At 40.6% G+C, this 24,313-nt stretch overlaps 1 pseudogene; it reads right to left on the bottom strand.

Annotated features, from left to right (window-relative positions):
- LOC122563390 (eukaryotic translation initiation factor 3 subunit G pseudogene) overlaps positions 1-23,713 on the bottom strand; it is a 107,800-nt pseudogene extending 84,087 nt beyond the window's left edge.
- Positions 23,714-24,313: the final 600 nt, after the last annotated feature.

Genomic DNA, 24,313 nt, shown 5'->3' with positions numbered 1-24,313 from the left:
TTCCAATGTGGACAATGACCTCTTGCTGGCCCCTCTCCCCCATGAGAACATTCTGCACCTTCTCTGAGACATCCTTGATCCTGGCACCAGGGAAACAACACACCATTCTGCTTTTTCTCTGCTGGCCACAGAAACGTCTGTCTGTACCTCTGACTACAGAATCCATGAACACAATTGACCTCTTGGAAGCCAATGTACCCCTCATTGCATTAGAACCAGTTACAATACCAGAAACTTGGCTGTTTGTGCTACGTTCTCCTGAGAATCCATTACCCCCTACACTTTCCAAAACAGCATACCTGTTTGAAATGGGTATATCCGCAAAAGACTCCTGGTACTAGCTGACTACCTCTCTTACCCTTCCTGGAGTTAACCCATCTATGTGACTGTATCTGAGACTTTCCCCCCTTTCCTATAACTACCATCCATCACATACTGTTACTGTTGCAAATTCCTCATCGCTTCTATCTGTCTCTCCAACCGATCCACTCAATCTGATAAGATTCGCATATAATCCGCAGGAACCCTTAAACTCTCTTTAAACTCTCACATCTGACAAGAATTACATATCACTGCAAGGGCCATTTTTGCTCCTTCACAATCTACAGACACAGAAAATAACACTATCTTATTCCTCTACAAACACTGCCACAGGTTAAATTAATAGCTATGGCTTATATTTTAAGTTTAATCAAGAGACTTATCTCCAAAAACATATAATCAAGAAAGAATCCACTATACTCACTACTGCAGCCTTTCTCTTGGACAAACTTAAAACAACAATTAACTTATCTAATTCTGTGCTGTGAACTTCACTCAACAGTTTCTCCAAGATTAGTTGTGAATTTCACTGTTTGTTAATTTTCCCAGATGCACTCCGATGTCCAGCGATACATGAATTCAAACAGCAAAGGCAGTGATTGTGCAGGTTCTTTCTTTCTTTCTTTCTTTCTTTCTTTCTTTCTTTCTTTCTTTCTTTCTTTCTTTCTTTCTTTCTTTCTTTCTTTCTTTCTTTCTTTCTTTCTTTCTTTCTTTCTTTCTTTCTTTCTTTCTTTCTTTCTTTCTTTCTTTCTTTCTTTCTTTCTTTCTTTCTCTCTTTCTTTCTCTCTTTCTCTCTTTCTTTCTCTCTTTCTCTCTTTCTTTCTCTCTTTCTCTCTTTCTTTCTCTCTTTCTCTCTTTCTTTCTCTCTTTCTCTCTTTCTCTCTCTCTCCTGCACTGTCCTCACCATGTGCTTCCTTTGTCTGCTCGTCTCCTTTTTAAACTGCCAAAACAATGCAACAGCATATAAAACAGTAAAGGGAAGATATAACACCAGGCACCAAACTTAAGAGAGTTCAATACTGGTCAGAAGGACATGTTGAAAAATCACCAAAATCATTAGGAGACGCTTGTGATGGCAATTATAAAGAGACTAGGTCTATTCACATAGTTGGAGATGATTGGACAAACATTGTCAGTATTATGTAAATCATTTGCTTCAAAGAAAAAATCTGAAAAGAAGTCTGTTGAAGTACCATCTTATCATCAAATTGTAGTATATTAATTCAGTTGATTTCAAGGGTTCAGGTTTTAGCTTTTCAGTAGACCTTTCAGTTGACCATATTTAAATAATTGATCTTGAAACCATGGATATTAATTAAATCTCATTTATTTTCTCGGAGCTTCGTTTAGAAGGATGACATCAAAAGGGAATGGATAGACTTGCTGTGTTTGTTGAAAATAAAGTGAAAGAAAATTGAGATTAGCTTCCTTGTCATCCACTCCTCACATCAAGGCATTGTTTTTGAAATATTTGTTTCTTATATTCAAATATAGAAGTGAGTCACAGAGTAATGATTACAACAAGACAGAGCCAGACACCTTTTCAAGGTACTGTAGGCTTCATAAAGACCACAGGATCTACATAATACAAAATGGTTGAAAAATGCTTTGGCTGGGTAAGACTTTAGTGAGGCCATATCTGGAATACTGCCTACAATTCTGCTTCTTAAACTAGAAAGGGTGCAGAAAAAAATGTACAAGCATGTTGCCAGGACAGGAGGTTTTGAGTTGTAAGGAGAGGCTGGATGGGCTGAGACATTTTTTACCTGGACCATCAGAGGCTAAGGGGTGACCTTATAGAGGGGCACAGATAAGGTGAACAGCCAAGGTCTTTTTCCAAGGTTAGGGTAATCTAAAACGAGAGGGCATAAGTTTAAGGTAAGGGGGAAAAGTTTTAAAAGGGGCATAAGGGGTAATTTTTTCACACAAAGGATGGTGTGTGCATGGAATAAGCTGCCAGAGTTGGGTACAATTACAATTACAATATGTAATAGATAGTGAACAGATAAATGTATAGAAAGGTGTCAGAAAATTTAGCCCAATTAATCAGAGATCACAAACACACAGATCGGACTGAGAACTGACAAGGATTTAGTCATCAAACAGTGATATCATGCAGAAGAGACTTGACCCCCTGAAACAGTCACTGACAGGCTGTTCAGAAGGAACCACAGCTTCTTCCCCGAACAGAGAATACAGTGGAGTTTTATACCCTTATGACAATGAAGTGTGAGTTCTGAGGTATTGGTGTGAATTGTACAATAAAGAGAAATAAAGTTTGTTCATTGAAAAGGTTCAGGTTTCAGGTGTCTGACAATGAGTTTCTTAATTGACTCAGGAGTTTCCGATTCTTGGCTGGAATAGGTGCTGGTGGGTTTCATCCTGATATTAATGTGTTCGTATTGTTGAGGGGGCAAGCAAAGTACCTTTGGTGCTTCCTTGTCTGGGTACCATTTGTGAAGGCTTGACTCCTAGTGGGAGCAGCTGTGCCCTAAGGACATCAGAGGTGGCTGGGCTATTGTGGAGTGGGAGGCTCATTATCATTTAATCTGAAGAAGTACATTCTCTTGGTCTGGGACTAGATGAATCATGTCCTGAGGTATGTGTGATGTCTGGGGCGGCTGGTTTGGCCAATTTGAGGCATTATGGGTAGGCTCAGTGGCTGATTGCAGACATTTTGTGTTGTCTGTTTTGTGGCCATGTCATGGGGAGGCCAGGACCCGTATTTTCTCCCACAGTAGGGTTTAGAAGGATATGGGCCAATTGCAGCCAAATGAGACTAGTTCAGTTTAGGATATATCTGTTCAGTATGGATGGGTTGGATCAAAGAGTCTGTTTCCATGCTGTAGGACTTTATGACTCTATGACTCTATTGTCCTCCAAACTGGAAAGCTCCAAATCACCCATATTCTTCTCTTGCTGCAAGAGTTTGAGAATGATGTTGATAGTCGAAAACCAGCTAGTAAGCAATTAAAAATCTCCCAGAAAGTTATCTATCTGGAACTGGTAATAATGATACTTTGTGATTTCTAACGTGAACACTGAAGGTCATTTGCCCAATATTGTTATATCACCTTAAGAGGGAACATGATAATGAGCACACAATCAGGATAAGGCACATGTGATTAGCAGTCACTATCAATTGCAACATGCGGTAAACACCCCCTGCTATTTCAAACCAGCAACACCGAAAAGATTTATCCCGTATGGTAATCTGTGAAATTCGAGACGCCAAGAACTATCCCAAAGGTCACTATTTAAAGTAAAAATTAACAACTTTATTTCTTAAAATAGAACAGAGAATAATTAACTAACACTATTTACAACTTCATTTTCTAACCTATCTTTTACCTTCCCCTTCTATGATACTAGCCTGATAAGATTTAGCAAAAATACAAATTTCAAAACCAGCCAGCTTTCGAGTCTTCTCTTCATATCTTCCTCTGTCATCTTTTCTTCTTAGGGATTTCTGTTTCACAGGTCACTGATCGGTAAAGGTACCTGTAAGAGAGCTATTTTTCAGGCAGTCTGTACATCCTAGTGGCTTGGCAGTTCTCTCCCAACTGTTCAATTTTTCCCGGTGTTATACCCTAAAAACATTGGATTGTGTCATTGACTTTTAACATTGTCAATATATTAAATTCAAACTTGATTGGAGTTTGGCTTTTTTGGAGTATAATTTAAACTGATTAGCCTAATTTGAATTTGTGTTTGTCTTCAGGCAACCAGCTACACTAGCTGCTGGACCAAAAGGTTACATTGCATCTTGTTCAGATCACTTGGTGCTGTCACTTAGTTCTGTTAGACTTTAACTCTCCTAAAGGTACAGTACACTTCTACACCTTCATAACAGGTTTCAACATTGAATCATAGCATCCCTACAGTATGGAAACAGGCCCTTCGGCACAACAAGTCCGCACTGACCTTCCGAAGAGTAATCACCCAGACCCATTCCCTACTCTATTACTCTACATTTATCCCTGACTAATGCACCTAGCCTGCACATCTCTGAACACTATGGGCAATTTTGTATGGCCAATTCACCTAATCTGCACATTTTTGGATTGTCTTTTCAGGGAACGCAGCTGTGCTTTCCTGTAACAATAGTTGCTGAATTTCTGTAACAAATTGGCCTGTTGAACAATCTTGTAACAGGCTTTCACACAAACACCTATGTCTGTTAATCAGCCCAGATTTGCGACTGTAAATAAATATCAATGAACATAAAACCACATCACCCAAAACCAGAAAGTCCTTTTATTTGTCAGGTACTGAAGTCATTTAAGTATTAAGCTTGGGAAATGGAAATGAGATGCCTGTCAAATCTCCCCGCTGAAGAACTAAAGGATTGATATTGATTAGAATTCTTTGCAGGGACCGAATCAAGTTCTTAACAGTTTTCACATTTCCCCAGATATTTCTTCTCACGATCTCCTGTATCCCACATCCCTGCCTTCACAATTGATTTGCTAACACATCCATCCTTGTGGTACGTCATCTTCCTAATTGAGAAATTAACAGGCACTTGTTCACATCCTCAGTCAAAGATCTTCCAATTTCTGTTTTTTTTTAATATATCTCATGACCAGAGTTGTTAAAACAAATTCACTTACACCCAAATGCATTTTCCTCTCCCCAAGATTGCATGCAATAATGTCCATGGACTCAATTTTCAATTTCTGAAGACTTTGGAACAATCCAAGAATGTTGGCCATAGGATGAAGCCATTTTAAGTGCTTCACCATTCAGCTGGAGTTGGTGAAGTAGAGGTAGGAAAATGGGTGTTGAGGCAATAAGAGACCCCAGAATATACAGAAGTGATTGTAAGATCAGGGTGTTTTAGAGGTCAGGCCTATGGTGCTTTGGAGAATAAATACAGACGTAAGAATAGGAGGGAAACAGTGGTTAGAAATCTACAGTTTTCCTTTGCTTTCTGCTTACATAGAAACAACAAACAATTCTGTCTCAACTCCTTAGCAGAATTGGCTTAGCAGTGAAATTGTAATGGTTTCCTTGTACAGATCAAGGGTTAATATGACTTCCTGGTTCCAATGACATCACCAAGAGCCAGCCTGCACATTTAAGTAAGGATCTCACTAGCTGGTTTCAGTGGTCCTTGATACAGTCTATAATTGCAGTCAACAGGATTGGGGTGGGTTAAAAATCCCTCTCGCTTCAGGATCCAGCCTGCCAGTTGCATGCATTAAATTCTCTTCTCATAAGCAAGTTTTGGTCAGGGCCACAGAGTTGAGGAGAAAAAGTTCAAATAGACAGCTAATATTTCAGCAAATATCTGCAGTTAATTTTGATGAAGACTTAAATTTTTGCCAGATATCAGATGCCATTGATTCCCCAGTGAGATATCCAAGAAACAAATTCTAAAGGGAAAACATTTGCAAGATTCTAGAAACAGATAGACATCCCACATATTAGTAAATTTGTGTCCCACTCTCATGTGAGACAGAGGATAAAAGTAATCAGAGTCATTTTACACCATCATTATTGGCTATATCTAGGCAGTAACCATAATGGGCAATAAAAACAGGATTAAAGGAAGAATTTTATGTTTATTAAATGCATGACAGCATTCATAATAATTGTTATGCCTGCTTAAAAGCTAAAAGCAAAATCTTAAATATTTTTTGAAAAGATATTTTAAACACTGATGGTCTAAATTTTCTTTTTGGCAGTCAAGTCACTACCTGATGTTTAAGTGATTTTAATCTCCTGCCCAACACAATGTTCTTCTCCCGGACAAATCAGGAAAGGCTGCACTTTCTATGAGAAGGCTGGAACAGCATAATAGGGGAGGAGAGGCAATGACAACAAACTGAACAATGAAACTCCGATCAACAGTTGTGTGTGAACTGTATGCTTTAAGTTCATTTTTGAGACCACATCACAATGTTTTGCAAGCAGTAACTGAATTTGGCATGAAGCAGATTTCCTGACTGTTAAATTTGATGCTGTAAAACAGATACTTTATTATTTTCTATTCCTGATTGTTCTGGACATTTTTGAAGGAACCCAGTTCTTTGGAGGGCAATCATTTACACAAGTTGATTTTGCACAAGTAGTCTCTTCAATTAAGCCTTACTGTATTCCCATAATGTCTCTGATCAGACATTGACTATACCAGCTAATATCTTGTTATCCAGTAGCATGACATAAGGCTAGACCAACAAAATGCTTAATTAAATACACTGGAAACTGAAGTACATGGATTTGGAAGGATCTGAATGGGTTAATACTTGACGAAATACAACAAGCACCACTCACTTTGATGATGTCATGAGCATTTGGTGAGAGAATAAAGAAGGATCTTATGGAAGACAGATCCAAAACTAACTCTTCCCCTAAGTTCTAAGTATCCCTTCCCCTAAAAACTAAGTCTTTGCAGAAATGCAGAACTTTTTCCAATAACCTATAAACAGTTGCAGAGATGCAATAAAATACATTTTGTTTACTCTACAAGACTCTTTTCGGTAAGCCAGAAGGTGTTTACCTCCATGCACACTGGACCACATTAAGTTCTAAAGAACCCACATACTTCCAAGATACAGATGGCAGTACATATATTCATAGTGATGTCACAAATAAGGCTCAAAGTATTCATAAATTGTCTAAAATATAATCCTAAAACTATCAAGACACACCGTCTCTTAGAATCTTCTTTTTCAAGCCCAGTAAGAATGTCTCTACCACATGAATATCCTTTTGTTCAGTAGGGAGACCAAAATCTTATATGGTATTCCAGTTCTGGTCCACGCAAGGTCTTATTTAACTAGAGAAAATCTTTCTTGTTGTTGTATGTCATAATAATGCGCTTCCAAATTGTTATTATAATATTCTGTGATCATGTACATGGACATCCAAATCTCTTTTTGTTTTTTTTTTGTTAACAAAAAAAAATCTGTTCTCCATCAATTTCTCTCTACGTCACTTAACTAGTCAATATCCATTTGTAGCTTCTTTGTGTCCCCCTCACTGCTTACATTCTTATCTATGGAGCTTTTGTGGTATAGTGGGTAGCAAGCCTACCTCAGCGCTGGAAGCTCTGAGTTTGAGGTTTATCCCAGTACTTGATTACCTAAGTAAGTGTGGTTGTTGTGTTGTCTTCAACTCTGTAAACTTGGAGCATTTATGGAACATCCTCCCCTAATTTGGCTACCCACAGCAATTTATTACCATTCTCTGCCTGCTGCTATGATGACATGAAATGGATCAGCAATAGATCCAGAACGGAAACAAGACTGAAGACCGTGCATCTGAACTCAAGCCAGGCTGTACCATCACACCAACAGACTTCTCATCTTCCTTGATGCAACACTCCACCAGATTTCCATGACTAGATTGGATCTTCTCCATTGGCTGAGTGAGAAATACTTCAACCTCTATCATCTCCAGACCAGGACAAAGAACACACTATTCTCTATTAGTGAACTGCAGTACACAGATGGCAGTTAAACGATGTGTGCATTGTCTGAGGCAGGGCTCCAAACCATTGTTGGTGCAGATACTGTGGCAGATAAAAAAATAAGCTTTAAGCTAAAGATACAGAAGGCAAAATCTTCGTTCAGCCAGCTTCTGCTGCATGACTCTGACTTTGAGCCATAAAGATCCACGGCAAGCCATTAGCCTTTCTGTATCTGTTTGAGACATGGACAATCTGCAAAGGATACCTCAAATCCCTGCAAAAAGGATGCCTCTATAAAATCTGCAAATCCAGTGGTAGAATGGGTGCTTTAATCTCATTATTCTCTATCTTGCCAACAATCCTAGCATTGGGGCAAGAATGTCTGTTGATCAGCTATGTTGGGCTCACCACATCTCCTTTATCAAGTAATTTGATATCCTACCATGAATTTGGGTTCAAATAATCTGGGTGAGGAGAAGACTTATATCAGGTTTATATTCAAACTAAATATTCATTGTAATAGTAGTCAGACACATACTAAGTTCTGATAGTAGTTATAATAGGTAAGGACTAACCTATCTTCAAGTTTTTAAGACTCTCATTTGAGATAATAGAGTCACAGAGTCACAGAGTTGTACAGCATGGAAACAGACCCTTCAGTCCAACCAGACCATGCTAACCATGATCCCAAACTAAACTAGACCCACTTCCCTGTGCTTGGCCCATATCCTTCCAAACATTTCATATTGATGTACTTATCCAAATGTAACATAATAACTGTCAGAAATCTAGAAGTAAACTTGCAATCTCAGGAACACCTGCAAGACACCCGTTACGCTCAGTCCACCATTTCAGACTATTATAGTCTAATATATTGCATTCTACATCCATCTACATTGTGCTGTTTCATAACATCATCACAATGTTTCTCCAGGGTCCCAAGGTTCTTATTCAATGCAGTTGCCTTCATATCCTATACAAGATTTCCAAAACACGCTTTCTACCTGACCTTTCGTCACAGCAAACAGTTACTGGGAGGGCAAAGAAAACACTTCCAGAACATTCTCAAAGCTTCCATGAGAAAATGCAAAACCCCATTGACTCAGGAAATCTCTTACTAAAGACTATCTAAACTGGTGAAGAAGCGCTATAAAGGTGTCATCTGTCTCTCGCATCTTGAACATGCCCAGGTGGAAACAAAATACAAACAGTGGAAGGAGCAAATGGAAACTCCAATGCCCATCCACCCCACCTGATTAAATATTGTGTGCTCCAGTTACCATGGGATGTTGTGGATCCAGCACTGGACTACTTATTCACTCAGCACCCACCAATCTAGAATGAAAGAAAACAATAATTGGTCTTAAAGGACAGCCTAAGATGAGAGGGGGAGGAGGCAATGATGTGGCAAATCAATGTTGATTGTCAACTTGAAAATTCTTCTGAAATACAAATGACGCATGGTGAGAACAGGAGACTTTTCTGAACATCCAGAACCGTGTGGTAGCTGCAATGCAGTCTTGTCTTCACAGTCTCCCCATGTTAAAAGATTCACCTGCAGTTATATAGTCATAGAGATGTACAGCATGGAAACAGACCCTTCATTCCAACCTGTCCATGCCGACCAGATATCCCAACCCAATCTAGTCCCACCTGCCAGCACCCGGCACATATCCCTCCAAACCCTTCCTATTAATATACCCATCCAAATGCCTCTTAAATGTTGCAATTGTACCAGCCTCCACCACTTCCTCTGGCAGCTCATTCCATACACGTACCACCGTCTGTGTGAAAACCTTGCCCCTTAGGTCTCTTTTATATCTATCCCCTCTCACCCTAAACCTATACCCTCTAGTTCTGGACTCCCCGATCCCAGGGAAAAGACTTTGCCTATTTACCCTATCCATGCCCCTCATAATTTTGTAAACCTCTGTAAGGTCACCTCTCAGTCTCCGACGCTCCAGGGAAAACAGCCCCAGCCTGTTCAGCCTCTCCCTATAGCTCAAATCCTCCAACCCTGGCAACATCCTTGTAAATCTTTTCTGAACCCTTTCAAGTTTTACAACATCTTTCCGATAGGAAGGAGACCAGAAATGCATGCAATAAAGTTCTTATGAATGCATCCATGAAAATCGTCTCCTTTATTTTGAGGGACTGGTGGCGTGAGAGATGTTTCCCCACTCAGTATTGTATTGCCATAAGTCTTGAAGTTTAAAAAAAAAATCAAGCATATTGGAATCACTAGCTGGGCAGGCATTTGTTATCTATTCCTACTTGCCCTGGAGAAGGTGCTTTTCTGAAATACTTCAGGTTTGGAAGTATAGAGACATCTATCATGCTGCTGGGAAGGAAATTTCAGATATTCCAGAAAGGTGACCTAGTAATGAAAAAAGGGTGATATAGTTCAAAGTCAGATTGATGTGTGGCTTGGAGAGGAATCCGAGGCTGTGGTGTTCCCATGTCCTTTTGCCTTTGTCCTTTTGCATTCTAGAGGTTGTGGGTTTGGAAGGCGCTGTCAAAGAATGCTTAGTGAAGTACTGCAGTGCATCTTATAGATGGTGCCACTGTACATCAGTGGTGATTGGGGTAAATGTTTAAGATGGTGAATATTGTGTTCACATTCCTCATATCTGTCTTAAATGTGTGACTCCTAATATTGAGATTAAGCCAGCTGGCCGTAGACTGTCCTACAAGAAAAAAACAACTTCTCCACATCTACCCTGTCAAGCCCTTAAGAACCTTATATGTTTCAATAAGGTCTCCTCTCATTTTCCTAAACTTCAATGTCCAACCTACTCATCCACTCCTTATAAGAAAATCCCTTCGTACACAAGATTAACTTTGTGAATCCTACTGCTCCTTCAGGTCATTCTCTGTTAAATGCTGCCTTGATGTCACTTTTGTCTCTCCTCTGGAGTTCAGCTCCTTTGTTCATGATCAAGGTAATAAGGTTAGAAGCAGAACTTCAACTGAACATCAGTGAGCAAGTTATTCCTTTCAAGGGGCATTTAATAGCACTGTTGATTATCCCTTCTATCATGTCATTAACAATTGAGATCAGACTGATAGGGTGGTAAATGGTCAGTTAGATTTCTTCTACCTTTTGTGGGCAGGACATATGCAGGCAATTCTTGCATTCAAGTGCCAATGTTGTAACTGTACTGGGACACCTTGGCTATGGACATGGCTAATTTTGGAATGCTATCAGGGCTCATAGCTTTTGAAGTATAGAGCCTTCATCTTTTTCTTGAAATAAATTAGAGAGACCAGAACTGCTGAAGACTGGTATCTGAGATGCTGGAGATTTCTGTTGAGACTCAGGTAGATTATTGACTTTGCACCTTTAGCTGAAAATATTAAAATACTTACAATGATGTCAAATTTGCATAATTGAAGATGGGGGTATTTGCGGAGTCTCTTGTTGCCAGGATCATGGCACTGTGGTGGGCTCTGCTGTCCAGAAGGGTGGGAAAAACACCCATAGATCCATAGTCATAGGGGATTTTATTGTAAGGAGAGTAGATGGGCAGTACTGTGGCTGAAAATGAGACTCCTGATGGTATGTTGTCTCCCAGGTGCTTGGGTCAGGGATGTCACCAATCGGCAGCAGAGCATTCTGAAAGGTGAGGGTTAACAACCCGTTGTCATGATGGATATAGGCACCAATTATATAAGCAAAAAAATGAGATGAGGTCCTGAAAGCAGAATTTAGGGAGCTAGGAGAAAAGTTAAAGAGGAGGACCTCAAAGGCAGTGATCTCAGGATTGCTACCAGTGCCACGAGCTAGCCAAGGTAGAAATGAAAGAATAGGCAGGATGAGCACATGGCTTGAGGGATGGTGTCAGAGGGAGGGGATCAGATTTGTTGGACAATGGGACCAGTTCCTGAAAAGGTGGGACTATAACAAATTAGATGGCCTACATCTGAACCAGACTGGAACTAATGTCCTTGGGGGAACTTTTTGCAACTGCTGTTGGGGAGGGTTTAAACTAATGTGGCAGGGGGCTGGGAACCAGAAGAGAAGACAAGTAGACAGTGAGGTGGAAACTAGAGACTGTAAGGATCATGAAGTTAGCATTACTAAAAGGAATAGTAGGCAGAGAGCAGATGAACACAAAGGAACTGGTGATTTGAAATGCATATATTTTAATGCAAAGAGTATAGTGGGTAAGGCAGAAGAACTTAGGGCTTGGATTCGTGCCTGGAAGTATGACGTTATTGCGATCACAGAGACTTGGTTGAAGGAAGGATATGATTAGCAAATAAATGTTCCAGGATATAGATGCTTCAGACAGGACAGGGAGGGCATTAAAAGGGGAGGGAGGGGCTGCATTGCTGGTCAGGGATAATACCACAGCTGTGCTAAAGGAGGACACCATGGAGGGCTTGAGCAGTGAGACATTATTAGTAGAGCTGAGAAATAAGAAGAGTGCAGTTACATTGTTGCAGTTGTACTATAGGCCTCCCAATAGTGAGTGTGAGGTAGAAGAATAAATAGGTAAACAGATTATGGAAAGATGTAGAGGCAACAGGGTAATGGTGATGGGAGATTTTAATTCTCTCAACATTGACTAAAATAAACTTTGTGTCAGATGTTTGGATGGGGTCGAGTTTGTAAGGAGCATCCAGGAAAGTTTTCTAGAACAGTATATCAATAGTCCAACTAGGGAAGGGGCCATATTGGACCTGGTGTTGGGGAATGAGCCAGGCCAGGTGGTAGAAGTTGCAGTGGGGGATTTCTTTGGGAATAGTGACCACGATTCTGTAAGTTTTGGAATATTTGTAGACAAAGATGAGAATGGTCCTCAGGGAAGTGTACTAAACCGAGCCAAGGCCAATTATATCAAAATTCAGCAGGAGCTGGGAAATATGGATTGGGGGCAGCTATTTGAAGGGATGTTCACATTTGATATGTGGGAGGCTTTCAAAAATGGGTTGAAGATAGTGCAGAATAGTCATGTGCCTTTGAAAACAACGGATAAAAAAGGCAAGATTCGTGAACCATGGATGACAAGTGCCACTAGCCAAGAGGAAAAGGGAAGCGTGCATAAGTCCAGGCAGCTAAGAACAGAACGGGCCTTGGAGGAATATCGGGAGAGTAGGACTAATCTTAAACAAGGAATCAGCGAGCTGAAAGGGGTCATGAAATAACTTTAGCGAGGAGAATTAAGGTGAATCCCAAGTCCTTTTATTCATATATAAGAAGCAAGAGGGTAACTAGAGAAAGGTTTGGTTCACTAAAGGATAAGGAAGGAAGGTTGTGTGTTGAACCTGAGAAAATGGGTGAGATTCTCAACGATTACTTTGCATCAGTGTTCACTGAGGAGAGGGACATGATGAATGTTGAGATTAAAGATAGAGGCTTGTTTACTTTGAATCACATTGACATAAGGAGGGAAGATATGTTGGGTACACGAAAGGATATTAAGGTGGACAAATCCCCAGGACTGGATGGGATCTATTCCAGGTTGCTGAGGGAGGTGGGGTCCTGACAGATAACTTTGTAGCATCCTTAAACACAGGCGAAGTGCTGGAAGACTGGAGAGTTGCTCATGTTATCCCACTGTACAAGAAGGGTAGTAGGATATTCCAGGTAACTACAGACCCGTGAGCCTGACGTCAGTAGTGGGACATTTTCTGGAGAAGGTATTGAGGGATATAATCTATTTATAATTGGAAAAGAATGGGCTTATCAGTGACAGGCAACATGGTTTTGTGCAGGGGAGATTGCGCCTTACCAACTTAATAGAGTTCTTGGAAGAAGTGACCAAGTTGATAGATGAAGCAAGGGCTGTAGATGTCATATACATTGACTTTAGTAAGGTGTTTGATAAGGTTCCCCATGGTAAACTAATGGAGAAAGTGAAGTCACATGGTGTGCAGGATGTTCTCGCTAGGTGGATAAAAATCTTGGAGAGTAGTAGTTGAAGGGAGTTTCTCGAAATGGAGATCGGTGACAGGTGGTGTTCCACAGGGATCTGTGCTGGGGCTACTGTTGTTTGTGGTATACATAAATGATCTGGAAGGGGGCATTGGTGATCTGATCAGTAAGGTTTCAGATGAAACGAAGACTGTGGAGTAGCAGAAAGCATAAGGGACTGTCAAAGAATACAGGAGAATATAGATAGACTGGAGAGTTGGGCAGAGAAGTGGCAGATGGATTTCAATCCAGGCAAATGTGAGGTGATGCATTTTGGAATGTCTAATTCTAGAACGAACTATACTGTAAATAGAAGAGCCTATGGTAAAGTTGATGAGCAGAGAGATCTGGGAGTGCAGGTCCATTGTACCCTGAAACTTGCTGCACAGGTGGTAGAGTGGTCAAGAAGCCATAAGGTGTACTTGCTTTCATCGGACGGTGTATAAGAACTGGCAGGTCATGTTAAAATTGTGCAAGACTTTGGTTCAGTTGCGTTTCGAATACTGTGTACAGTCTTGGGCGCCACATTACCAAAAGGATGTGGACGCTTTGGAGAAGGTGCAGAGAAGGTTGACGAGGATGTTGCCTGGTATGAAAGGTGCTAGCTATGAAGAGAGGTTGACTAGGTTAGGATTGTTTTCATTACAAGAAAGGAGATTGAGGGGGGGATCTGATTATGGTCTACAAAATCATGAAGGGTACAGACAGGTTGATAGAGATAAGCTTTTTCCCAGGGTAAGGGATTCAATAACGAGAAGTCACACGTTCAAGGTGAGAGGTGAAAAATTTAAGAGAGTACGCAGAGGGTGGTAGGTGCCTAGAACGCGCTGCTAACAGAGGTAGTAGAGGCAGGCATGGTAGCTTCATTTAAAGTGCATCTGGATAGATGCATGAGCAGGTGGGGAGCAGTGGGATATAAAACCTTAGGAATTGAGCGATAGGTTTAGACAGTTAGACAGATTTGGATTGGCACAGGTTTGGAGGGCTGAAGGGTCTGTTCCTAGGCTGTAAATTTTCTTTGTTCTTACTTTATCTGTTCACTGTTTAATTGCTCACCAAATTCAAGATGATGCAATAGGAGTGCAATTTTTATATCTTGTCCATTGGTTACAGATTTCTTGTCTCTGTCCATTGCTTTGCTAGTGGCATTCAATTCATCCTGTGCTACAGCTTTACCAGATTGACACCAAAGTTTTTCTTGCTTGTTGCTGTTCTTGATCTGTCCTCTTGCAAGTTTCATTAAACCAGTGTTGATAGCCTGGTTTGATGGTAATAGTAAAATTGGGCATTTGCCAGGATACAAGGTTGTACATTGTGGCTAAATCTAATTCTGCTGCTGATGGTACACAGTGTTGTTATGATAAGAGCTGATGTTATTATTGGACAAGTCAGATCCTAGACTGAAATCTCACTCTTATTTTTAATGAGGTGGTTTCCACTGAAACACAAATACGAATTCTGCAGATTAACCAATAAAACAAGTTTATTATGCAACAAAAATAAAGATAAAATAGTATAAACTATACTAGTTTGATATCATATAAATTTAAAAATTCGAAACACGCAGTGAAATACAATCACATTAATCCAAACAAAATTCCTTTATAACACTCACAGCAGAAAGAATTCCTTTCTCTTTTATATCTATTGAACTTAATTTATCTGCAGCTTCAATTCCCCATTTTGTGAATCTGATAGCCTGTTCCCAGAGTTTTCATACAACTGAGTTTAGATTTTTCCAGCTTAAAGTAACCCCTTCCAGGTTGTAACCAAACACTTCTGATCTGGAACTTCTACACTAAACTCCTTACACTGATGTAACATCTTTCTTAACAGACCTAAACAACATCTCTTTCCAAGGAACAACTGTTTTACATATCCAGCTTCAGCCAAGACTTCTGCTAATGACTCCAAACTGAAAGTAACAAAGCTTTCTTCTCTGTGTTGTGTGTATTTCCCTTAAGCTCAAATAAAGTCCAGAATGTTCTGTCTGAAAGTTTAATATGCTACATTGTTTACTTTCTTCACTCATAGCCTTTCCCATTTCTCTCTCGGAAGACTCCCTCTAACATTATATTTTGAAAGGATCACTGTGGCCTCAGAAATACCTACAGGTTAATCATTAAACTCCCTCCATGCAGATAGAAAATCCATGTGCTACAAATTCAAAATTAAAACAAAACCCAAAATAAATGATATCAGAATATAAATAAATATACACTTTATATCATGTTTATGGATATTCAGCTTTGAGTTGTGGACTGTTTACAGTCTGTTCCGATTAGCATCGTGGTCAATGTCACTGATGCTGTCATGAACAGATGATTTGAAACAGGTAGTTTGGCAAAGAGAAAGTCACATATGCTTTTCCCTCTTGTTAATTTCCTCACCACCTGCAGAGACAAGTCCAGGAACTAATGCTCATAGAGCAGATGTTGAAACTTGAATTCACTTAAATAATCTGGAATTAAAAGTTATTCCACTGGCAACTGTGAAACTATTGTTGGCTTTTTTTTAAAATGATATGCTTCACTAATTTTCTTTAGGGATGAAAAGCCTGCCATCTTTATCTATTCTGGCCTACTTGATTGAGTTTTTTGATGAAGTAACAAAGAAGATTGATGAGGGCAGAGCAGTAGATGTGATCTAGATGGACTTCAGTAAGGCGTTCGACAAGGTTCCCCATGGGAGTCTGATTAGCAAGGTTAGATCTCATGGAATACAGGGAGAACTAGCCATTTGGATACAGAACTGGCTCAAAGGTGGTGGTGGAGGGTTGTTTTTCAGACTGGGGGCCTGTGACAAGTGGGGTGCCACAAGGATCGGTGCTGGGCCCTCTACTTTTTGTCATTTACATAAATGATTTGGATGCGAGTATAAGAGGTACAGTTAGTACGTTTGCAGATGACACCAAAATTGGAGGTGTAGTGGACAGCGAAGAGGGTTACCTCAGATTACAACAGGATCTTGACCAGATGGGCCAATGGGCTGAGAAGTGGCAGATGGAGTTTAATTCCGATAAATGCGAGGTGCTGCATTTTGGGAAAGCGAATCTTAGCAGGACTTATACACTTAATGGTAAGGTCCTAGGGTGTGTTGCTGAACAAAGAGACCTTGGAGTGCAGTTTCATAGCTTCTTGAAAGTGGAGTCGCAGGTAGATAGGATAGTGAAGAAGGTGTTTGGTATGCTTTCCTTTATTGGTCAGAGTATTGAGTACAGGAGTTGGGAGGTCATGTTGCAGCTGTACAGGACATTGGTTAGGCCACTGTTGGAATATTGCGTGCAATTCTAGTCTCCTTCCTATCGGAAAGATGTTGTGAAACTTGAAAGGGTTCAGAAAAAATTACAAGAATGTTGCCAGGGTTGGAGGATCTGAGCTACAGGGAGAGACTGAACAGGCTGGGGCTGTTTTCCCTGGAGCATCGGAGGCTGAGGGGTGACCTTATAGAGGTTTACAAAATTATGAGGGGCATGGATAGAATAAATAGGCAAAATCTTTTCTCTGGGACTGGGTAGTCCAGAACTAGAGGCCATAGGTTTAGGGTGAGAGGGGTAAGATATAAAAGAGATCTAAAGGGCAACGTTTTCATGCAGATGGTGGTACGTGTATAGAATGAGCTGCCAGAGGATGTGGTGGAGGCTGGTACAATTGCAACATTTAAGAGGCATTTGGATGGGTATATGAATCGGAAGGGTTTGGAGGAATATGGGCCGGGTGCTGGCAGGTGGGTCGAGATTGGGTTGGGATATCTGGTCGACATGGACTGGTTGCACCAAAGGGTCTGTTTCCTTGCTGTACATCTCTATGACTCTATGACTCCAGATTCACAGCAATGTTGACTCTTAACTGCCCTTTGAAATGATCTACCAAACCATGTTTAACTGCTACAATGTCTGATAACTCTCCATCAAAAAGCACTTTGATTGTACTTAACAAGCATAGATTACAACGGTTCGAGTAGACAGCTCATTACCAACCTCTTAAGGACAATGAGGGGTGGGTAACAAATGTTGGCCTTGCCAGCAGCACTCATCTTCCATGAATATGTAATAATGCAGGATGGCTGTGCTGTAGGGGTGGAAGTAGGTTTTATTCAGGATATTCCAGAAGGAAAAGAAACAGTAAATTATTGAATGAGACAAAGTGGTATGTCTTTAAAATGGAACCTCAGAACAGCAGTTAGTTCATTTTGAAGTGTTACTTTTTTAACTTTTTGTTTCTCCCTGTGGATGGGATATCAAAATCACTGCTTGAATGGGAACTGGGGAAAACTGTGGCAGGTACGGTCAAGCACTGGGTTTTCAAGGTCTTAAGAACTGTCAGATAAAATACTTCAGATAACCTGAAGTATTTTTGGCTTAGGACAAAATACAAGCAAGCATATTTTTAATTTGGAGATTTACTTTCATGTTATGTTTGTAGAGCAACTGGTTTTGAACTCCTTGGCTTTTTCCTTCCCTCTATTTTTGGAGTGCTGATTGACATGGTTTTCCTCCCTAGATTTGGCTTCCACATGTGTCTTCTGCTCCTTCAGCAATAAATGAGCTTGTTGAATGGAGGCAAATGGTGATAATGGCAGCCAAGGCTTAACATTGAAAACATCAGTCAAATAAGGTGAAATAAATGACAGCTCAAATTAGGAAGGACATTCCTCTCTGTTTGTAAAACAGGGGAGTGTTACTTTGTGAACAAAAACTTGAGGAGGAAAGCTATTATGAAAGATTTACTGAGAATATTCCCTTCACATTAAAATATGATCTTACTGTAATGATAAAGACGTATATCTCTGCCAGGAAATGCAATGCCTGAATCAGGATTATGCCCAGATCATTTTTTTTATAGAAATAATAAACTGAAAACAGTACATTTATTTTTTTGTATGCTCTTTAATTAGCTACTCAGTAACTTAATATATATTAAAAAACACTAATTATTCAACCAAACAACATTTATATAAGAGTAATTACACTTTCAAAGCTTGTTACTGATGTTAGGCAATATGAGTAGATTGACACTTTGACACTTAATTTGTCAAACATAAAGAGTAAATGGCAATTTGGAAGCAGTTTCTTTGGATTGAAATTTTACTTTGGCTGAAAAAAATCTATATAAGAGCAAATGGGAAAGAGGTTGCTGCACTGAAATTTTACACTTGGATTGTGTGCAGATATAAACTGGAATCATCTGCCTCAAAATAATAGATATTGCCAAGCTGGTCAGAAATAAATGAATCCAAGGCATGTAGATTTGGCTATAACCGGTGTAGTAATTCTGGAAGTCTGGTTCAAATTCAGCTAAGACCTTAATGGGATGAAAATTGCCTCTCACTTGGTGGCGTGGTGACCCTAGCTGAATTATGTTTGGGTCACCCTCTGTCAGATTACCTGCTTATGAAAGTATGCAGCAAAAAAATTAATAATGGGAGCTAAATCAGCATTTTCATTGAAAGGGAGTACAAAGATGGCAGTGAGGAGGTGAACATGTGTCTCTACTAAGTAAACAAATTCTTGGTCTGATGCAGAATGCGTGTTACATAGCATCTAACCAAATTGCAGTTGAACTGGGAGTCATTCATCTTGATCGTTGTTTCAAGTAGAAGAATGTTCTATTCTCATCAAGAATAATTAACATTGAAGCAGTTTATTTTGAAAGAGAGAATAAATCTTCGCAAATATGATTCCTGAAGGGTCTGGACAGGTTGAATGTGGAGATGTTTCTCTTATGAGGTAATCTAGAACTAATGGTCATTGCTTAAAAATAAGGCGTCGTCCATTTAAAAAAAAGATATGAAGCAAAATATTTTCTCTCAGAGGGCTGTGACTCTTTAGAACTCTCTTCCTGAAAAACCATGGAAGCAGAGTCCTTGAATATTTTCAAGGCTGAGGTGAAGAGATTCTTAGAAAAGATGGTGTGGTTGGATGGGGAGGGAATGAGGGATGAAAGGCTATTTGAGGTGGGTAGGAATGTGGATTTGAGGATACAATTAGATCACCATTAATAAATTGTGGAGAAGGTTTGTGGACAAAATATCTGTTAACTCTGTTTTTCTCTCCACAAATACTGCCAGACCTATTGCGTTTCTCCCTTATTCTCTGTTTGTTTCAGATTTCCAGCAAGCACAGTACTTTTAAACACCACTTCTTATTTCTACATCTGGATGTGAGCATCTACCTTCAGTGAGAGGGGAACAATATTTCTAATTAATGTTTTATTACTTCTTTGTAATTAACAATATTTCTACACCAAAAAGCACTTTTGGAAAAAAAGATCTGCTGGGTTTTGTGCTCTGGATTTACCTTTCCCCCCCCTCTTCAGTATTTTTTTGTCCCTTCTAGAATGAAAATTTCATAATGATAGAAATATATATCAATGCTGGCTTCTAAATCTTCATCTAAAATATAACATTTAATATTTAGTGAGGCTGCAAAGCAAATTCATATTATCATAACCTCCTTTCATCGTTACATTTACAGTGTTAGCACCATTATCTGTGACAATATATCAGACTGGCAGACTAAAAGATGGAGAAACTCATCAAACAAACCAATTGTTTTTTTGGCAGCAAAAAGGAGTTGCCAAATGGTTTAAAATGTACAAATCTTGCCATTTTCCTTTTATTTATGGTGCTTTCTCTAAAATTTTTATCTGATTGAAAGTGAACCAAAACAAAAGAAGAGGCAGAGAAATTCATATTATTTTCATCCTTATTCATGTGTACATTTGTAATGAGCAAAATGTTATGTTAACCTGTTTTATTAAATCCTCGGGCATTTTGCTGCATTGTTGTTCCTTTCAGTTCTTTTACTCCCTTTTTTTAATTACATGTTTTTGGACATTTTCCTCATCCCGCAAGCCATGCTATCTTTTTCAGAAAGAAAGGAAGGTGCTGTAGCCTCTTGATGTGCCAATGAAGGTCATTGACATTGCTTCACAGAACTCATTAGAAACTGGTCCGAACTACATGGAAAGAAGCCTTTCCCATTCTCTCTTAATTTCCTTGTTTCCTTCAAGTGACTTGGCCAGTTCTGGGAAGCTCAGTCCTTGGGGAAAAATGTTACTGATAATGACATCTAATTCCGAGGTTTGCAACTTTGATCTATTTGAAAGTAAGCCCTGATGGTTTACATTCAGCATTATGCTACAAAGCTTTATCAGTTAATTGTTGGGACTCCATGACATAAATCCATCACATTAGGGAGTTTCAATCCAAATAATTGCTTGGTAGTACTGACTTAAATACAGCCAAAAAGAGACGAGAATTCAAAACTTTTGTCTTCCAGTCATTAGAACTAGGATGCAAGAAACAGACTTGGATAAAAGGACACCATTTTATACAGAAGGAAAAAAGGTGTTGCTTAACTGGGTCATCATTAGCATGGAGATGGTGCAAGAACAGGTCCTTGTCAACCTTAATTCTCATAGATTCTGATTGATCAGGGTTTTGACATAGAGCTGTGTCAGAGATTATCTCTATGACCCCTTCTTCGATAAAGTGCAATGTATGTAAAAATTCAATTTGCCAACATAAAACGGGATCCTGGGTATTTATATATGAAGTGATTAGCACACGCAGGTGCACCATATTGCAAGTCTGAGCAATGGTCAATGGGATGCATCGTTTTATATGGTCCACTATGAAGCTTCGCCTTTTTGCCTCCTTTTATCAATGGTTGAATTTCTGTCTACATTTCACAGTTCTATACAAAGGTAAGGAGAACCTTTCTTCTTTCAGAGGGTTGTGTAACTTTGGAAATCTTTGCCTCAGATGGCATGGAAGCTTGGTCATAGAATATTTCTAAGGCAATTGTAGACAGATTTTTGTTAGACAGGGAAATCAAAGGTTATAGTTGGGAATGATCTGGTGAAATTCTCACTGGACAGCAGCAAGATGCCAACAGATGGGGATTAATGCTTGTTAGATGCCTTGTTAATGTCTCAACTCACCTCATTAATATTCAGACTCCCACCTTAACAACCAAACAAGCACAACATTGGGAAAACTTGAGAAGGAAGTCAGAGTACACATATATGGCAGATTTTGCTCAATGCTTGCTTCATATGACCTCCATATTAGATAAGGGCTAACAGCAGTACACTCTCCTACTCCATGAACATTTGTATTCAGCATGTGCCAACCTGTCATGATCATCCTAACACTTCTACTACTCCCTGGTAGGGCCACCTGGAAGCATAGACTTCTATTGCATGGCACACCTGTAACTAGCAATGAAACACTGCAGTGAGGGTGTTTTTCAATGAGGATGGGCACCCAGTTCACAGATTGGACAAGGCTGCACCTCAGGCTGGTTACGTGGTCTCTTTGTGCTCTGTACTTAGTGCCTACATACTTGATCAATCATCGCTGCATTGCCTTGTCATGCCAATTAGTGCTGTCACGCAGCTAGGCAGCTTGCCTTGCAGTCCTCAGTTGTGTGGACATATTGCTGTGTTATGTCAATCTGACACCTTCAACATGTGTCAGCAAGCACATCACATCTGCAGCCATCAGGAAGCCATGCATTCAGCCCGAAGCAGATTAGTCCTCACTGAAGTCATGGAGGCATCTGTCTTCCAGGGTGTGCCAACACAGTAGGTTCAGGGCCGCATCTCATAGCAGTGAAGGACTTTAGGTTGGGCTAATGGTGGTGAGCATATTGATCAGGCAGTCCAACCCTCTGCATTCCAAGGTGCAGGCCACAGTCAGTCTGCTGTCTCCATAGCAGCTGGTCCAAAAGGCAAGGTCGTGCAGAAAAGGATTTGTATGGGCACCAGCCAGACGCCTGGGCATTTCTTCCTTAGAGCAGTCCGGTCATGTTAGTTCAGAGTGTGGGCCACAGTCCATCTGTCAGCTTCCAGGGTGCTGGACCTGACTCTCCAAGGCAGCCAGACTGTCACATGGCTCACTGCAATGCTACAGCTTCTGGGCATTGAGGGCCATTGCGTCCCACATCCCTGTTTGCTGCTCCTGCTCCTCCCTGTTTATCTGGACAAAGTCCCTGAATGCTGGCATCACCAGGTCCTCTTTTTCTCTGGGCTGGGCAACTGCATGGTCCCTGTCAGTTCTTAGAGTGCCAGCAACCTGGGACATTGCTGTCTCAGTGAGGCATTCACCAGCTTGTTCTCCCATACTCTCAGAGGTGATTGGTCCCACAGAGGTGTCAGTATCTGAGCTGGTGGGGCTTGGTGCAAGGGCAGCCTTGCTAATACTTCCTCAGTACTCGTATCCTCAGAGACAGCCAACCTTTTCTCTTCAGATATAATTGGTAGGCTCGTGGAACCTACAAGACAAGAAAGAGAGAATACCATGGTGGGAAGTGATGTGCAAGGACTGAGAGTGATAACAGGCCTAATGGGAGAGTAGCAGTAACATGCAGGGTCCTTACTTGTTTGGCAGGACATGCATGTTTCTGTATCCCCACAGGAGCCATGTCGGTTGTGTTCTGCTAGGGCCACTATTCTCCTCTCATTTAGGGTGAGGATGCAGATTTCAAGCACCCCTTTACTCATCTGGTCTCTCTCCTACCTGTTGTCAGCGGTCTTCAACTAGAATGAGAAGGAAAAGGGGGTGAATACGTGTGATGACAGTGGATGGGATTCAGTTGGCACATGTGGGGAAAAGGTGGCAAGATGGAGGCAAAGGATTGAGGAGGCAGAAAAGAGGATGTGCAAGGCTACTAGTGCAGTAGGCTGAAGGGGAAGCACTGGTGAGGGAAGATGTTACAGGCAATACTGAGAATGGTGTGGCATGGGGCCTGGTGTGGCATGGATACCATGGAGCGGAGAATGTCATTTACTTTCTTTCTATACTGTCGGCTGTTTCTCTGCATCCGAGGGATGGCACTGACCAGGTGGTGTTCTCTGGGTGTTCTGTTAGGGTCTCATAGTGCTTCTTCCTCTGCTGGTCCTCTTGGAAGATGACTCTTTTACCTTGCACCAGCCTTTGACCAAGTTCAGGTCCCTTTCGGACAACTGCAGTTCTGTCTTCCTGTTCTCCACCATATTTTTAACCCTGTCCATGGCTGAGCAGGGCTGCTCCTGAGTGCCAGTGCTCATCGGGGTGCACTGCATGTTTTAAAGGTGTCATAGGCACAAGGCGGCTGGTGCTTTAGTGGATATTTGCTGAATGGTGAATTCTTCTAGGATGGGTGCATGGTAAGATGAGATGGAAATTGGGCATGAAGGACATGATGGGGGTATAGTAGGTAATTGATGAGGTAGGTTTGGTAAGATATGCTGACAGAACTCACTAGATAAATTCAAAACACCTCCAAAAGACTCAGAATTTGCCAAAACATTTGTAAGAGTTCACCATTGGAAACATTTATTAAAGAGTAGACATGAGGGAGGGATTCCCCTCGTGGGGAAGAACAAAATGAGAGGCCATTAATATGAGGTAACTGCCCAGTGTCCAATAGGGAGTTCAGAAGAACCCCTTTGACCAGAAATGATGATCATGTTGAACTCACTTCCAGAATATGCAGTTGAGATAAATAGTGTGGATGCATTTAAGGGGAGGCCAGGCAAATATATACGATAGAAGGGTTAAGAAGGTTATCCCTGGAAAGATAGATAAGGAAGGATGGAAGAAGTCTTGAGTAGAATGCAAATACTGAAAGGCCTACTCTTGTGATGTGTATTCTATACTGCATAATT

Source organism: Chiloscyllium plagiosum, unplaced genomic scaffold, assembly GCF_037043375.1.
Source record: "Chiloscyllium plagiosum isolate Xiang-an unplaced genomic scaffold, Cpla_swu_hap1 HiC_scaffold_30, whole genome shotgun sequence".
Classification (NCBI taxonomy): Eukaryota; Metazoa; Chordata; class Chondrichthyes; order Orectolobiformes; family Hemiscylliidae; genus Chiloscyllium; species Chiloscyllium plagiosum.
The sequence above is the reverse complement of the archived record's forward strand: the minus strand, read 5'-3'. Positions and strand labels throughout refer to the sequence as shown.